This window comes from Pteropus medius, unplaced genomic scaffold (assembly GCF_902729225.1).
Source record: "Pteropus medius unplaced genomic scaffold, Ma_sr-lr_union100, whole genome shotgun sequence".
Taxonomy (NCBI): domain Eukaryota; kingdom Metazoa; phylum Chordata; class Mammalia; order Chiroptera; family Pteropodidae; genus Pteropus; species Pteropus medius.
In genome coordinates this window covers 33,541,322-33,545,496 of record NW_024349800.1, presented here as the reverse complement: position 1 = coordinate 33,545,496, position 4,175 = coordinate 33,541,322, and the positions used below count along the sequence as shown (strand labels likewise).

The following is a 4,175-nucleotide window of genomic DNA, read 5'->3' as shown; positions in this document are numbered from 1 at the left end:
AATAAATAATGATATTGAGCAGTTTTTCACATGCTTGTTGACAATTTGTATATCTTCTTTGGAGAAATGTTTATTTAAATCCTTTGCCCATTTTTAAATTGAGTTGTTTGTCTTTTTGTTGCTGAGTCGTGTGCTTTTTTATTTTGGATACAAACCTGATATACTTATCAGATACATAATTTGCAAATATTTTCTCCAATTTTGTAGGTTGTCTTTTCTTTTCTTTTCTTTTCTTTTTTTTTTTGATTAAAGTCCTTTGATGCACTAAGGCTTTTAATTTCAATAAAATCCAATTTATTTCTTTTTTTGTTGCTCATGCATTTGGTGTCAATCTAAGAACCCATTGCCATATCCAAGGTCATGAATATTTAACCCTGTGTCTTCCTCTAACAATTTATGGCTTTAGCTCTTATATTTAGGTTGTTATCCACTTTGAGTTAATTTTTGTATGTGGTATGGGTCCATGGGTCCAGCTTGTTATCTTTTGGGAGCATGTTTTTCTGGTCTCATGCTGAGGTTGGAGCTGAGTTGGTACTCTGCTGTGTAGGCTATTGGAATTGATTTGAGAGTCTGTCGTCTTAGACTGATCATTCCACTTGTTCTCATCCCATCCTTAGTTCCTACTCCCAGTAGTACTTAACAATAAACATTCTCTGACATTTTAGGGGTTTAGCACAATTTATGCTACGTCTTTGTTTTTCTCACTGCCAGGCTGGGTCTTGGCTTTTTTCATCTGCTAAGTCATTGATACTTTCTGCTCTACCATTTTCAAAGAGATTTGCTATCATCTCTTTTTTTATTATCTGCTGTCCTTGTAATGGACTTTTTAGAGGGGGAAGGGATAATGAGTTTTTGAATCTGTCTTATTTTACTTAGACTCCCCATTTATTACTACTATAATGTGCTTGATTTCACCATTAGTAATTATGAAAAGAATCAGAAAAAATAATTTTCATTTTTGAATTAACGTTTGAAAAGTGAAGCATATTATCCATCCCTTTGGAATCAGAATGGGTGACATCTGCTAGAAACAAAGAGAGATCCTCAAGAGTACATAGAGTTTAAGGGGGCCGAGATGCAAGCTGCTTCTTCTACTGAAAACTCTTAAGGAGGGATTGTTGTTGTTGTTGTTGTTGTTGTTTTGTTGCTTTTTAGGTGAGACAACCCTTGGTTGACCTCACAGATTTAAAGGACCTTGTCTGCTTACAATTCCTCATTTTTTATTTATTTTTTATGCCTACAGCACCTGGTCTTCCTAGGTGATCTCCCATCCAAGTACTAACCAGGCCCGCCCCTGCTTAGCTTCTGAGATCAGACGGAATCAGGCTTGTTCAGGGTAGCATGGCCGTAGACCAGAGGGTTTTTCTTTAAATTTGGTTTTGTTTTCTATTTGGGCACAGTATATTACATTTTGTTTATATGAGAGAGACTCTTCTAATAGATGTACAGAACTTCCTGCCATCACTAAAAAAACTCAACGAAATGGTAATACCCCCTGGAAGTCAAATGAGTTTGCGTCACTTCTGCGATTTTTATTGAAAGAGGGTTAGAGTATTTATATTACTTTGGTAGTGCCACTAGAACCTGGAAAGAATTTTGCAAAGAAAAGGTCACTATGCAGACAGTTACACATAAATAAGAGTAACACAAGATCTTGCATCAAATAAAAATTGACAAAAATTTTTGCTTTTTTCACTTTTATAAACATATATACACACATATGTATTTAAACATGTATAATTTTTCTGAAAGATATGAAATAGAAGGCATATTTGGAGATATACATAAATATAACAAAATACATTGTCCTTGGGCGATCTTTTTTATTCCAATTTTTTGCATTCTTCCAAATATTCTACAATTCATATGTATACATGAATGTGTTTGTGTGTATGTTAAATCAAAGCTTCAAAAATATCTCCCATAACTTGCCATATAAGAAAATATATTATTGACTGTTAACAGGTTTATAATAATTTTTGTGGTGATGAAACACAGAAATTGGCAATAATTCCACTAAAATGTATTGAGTATAAGGCACTGTGGTATAAACTGTAACAGATACAGAGAAAAATAAGGCATGATTCTTGCCTTCACGCAACTAGTTCTCCACTAATTTAATATGTACAGTGATTGAGGTAATGAAAGGTTCTATAAACTATGGCACTCTTTTTGAAAATTGCCAGTGCATGAGAATCACCTGGGGAAATTATTAAAGATGCAGATTTCTGATCCCTTTCTCAGTGGTCCTGTGACTAGAAATTTACATTTTAGTAAACACCCCAAGGTGGTTCTGGTAGGTGATCCTTCAAAGAACACTGAAATAAACAATGATCTAAATATGCACTGGTATGAGACACATATTTGTATGTATGTTTCTGGTGATTTTTAGGAATCTGAGCAACTTGTTTAACCTCATCCTCAAATTCCTTATATGTAAACTGAAACAAAAATACCTACATTATAGTGCTATTCTAAGTAATGTAAATGATATTCCTAAGTTATCCAGCCAAGTCTAAAGTGTATAATATGCATTCAGGCATATAGTGTGGCAGTTTTTAGCAATCCTAAGTGAGTGCTAGTGTTGGCGAGAGGAAGGAAATGCCAAATCTAATGAAGCAGCGGAGGCCATCCTTAAAGCGCCATGATAACAAGGAATGTAGATGGAATCTTACATGTTGAGCAAAATTTTGGTAAACTGAGAGAAAGGAAAAGTATATTCTAGTCAGCGAAACATGGTGGTAGAAAATTAGGTGTGTTTGGGGAGCTCTGAGCGATGTACGTGACTGGAGCAGAGAGAGAAAGCTTCGATGGTCATGAGAAACAAATGTGGAGACAGACTTCGTGGGAAGATTATAAAGCATCTTGAAAAGCTACCTAATGAGTTTCAATGTACTCTTAAAAAGTGATAAGTTGAATGTAATTTAAGCAAGGGAGTGATTAGGGCAGATAGAGTTTTAACATGATGATTTGCTGCTCATGTGGAAGATATGTTAAAGAGCTAAGAGGATAGACTTAGGGAGGCCAGTTCACAGGTTATGGCGGGAATTCAAATAAGCAGTTATGAGTGTCAGAACTCAGACATTAAAAAGGAACCAGGAAGGAAGTAGATACATATGAAAGGCAGATCTGAAAACAACAGTTAGAACTTAGAGACAAATGAGATGTGGAAGTTGAAGAATAAGCAATTTAACTTGGCCAAGATGTCTTGAGGTTAGATGAATGGAAAGGTTGTGATTATCATTTTAAAAACGCAGAACAGAATATGAGGAATAATCTAAAAAAAAAATAGGACAACTTCAGTTTTGGGTGTGTTAGGCACTTGCAAAATAATCAGGTGACGATATCCAAAAGGAATTTAGCAATGCAGGGCTGAGGTTACAGAGGAAGAATTGAGGAGAAAAGGAATCAAAAGTTATTCTCATAATGGCAAAAATTCGAGGATGCAGGAGCAGATGTAACTTTTTCCTAAGTATCATCATAATAATGCCAAAAAGTTAATAGTGCCATGTGCCAGGCACTGTCCTAAGCATATGTCATACTTTAAATCATTTATGTTTACACAGATCTGAGAAGCAGGCACTGTTATTATCACTATTTTATGAAGTGTGGTTCAGAGTGAGGCAGTACTTGTCAGAGGTCATACTTCTCTGAACATGGCAGAGTCAGAATTTGAACCCAGGCAGGCTGGCTCTAAACTATGTGTTCTTAACCTTGATACTCTGCTGTTCTCAAGAGAGAGTATATTGTGAGAAAAGTCCAAAGCTAGAACCTACAGAAATACCCATGGTAACGTCTGGGTGGAACATGCATACCCCAACCTCAGGCTGAAAAAAAAAGATGGTCAAGATACAGAGGAAAGGAAGGGAAGGGAAAAAAACAGCTGGTTGATAATGACAAAGCTACACAAAAAATAAGGAAGATGGCCTTAATTTTTCTTTTTTTTTCTTAAAGTAGAGGGGAGAGATCTCTGGTGACTAGAAAACTCTTCCGATCAAATTGAATATGATTTTAAATTTAAGTCCTACCGTTTTGTTCCCCCTTGCTTTTCAGCGGAGCCATATTAAAAGTCATTTGCAGCACTTAAAGAAGAGCATGCTAGGATATGGAAGGGTGGCAAAACTACATCCTGAGGAAACGAATCCTTTGACTGGATTGCTGGATGTTGCAATCTA

General features: G+C 35.8%; 1 pseudogene; it reads right to left on the bottom strand.

The window, feature by feature from the left end:
• Nucleotides 1–1,234: 1,234 nt before the first annotated feature.
• On the bottom strand, nt 1,235–1,353 carry LOC120622165 (uncharacterized; annotated as a pseudogene).
• Between the last annotated feature and the right edge of the window lie 2,822 nt (nt 1,354–4,175).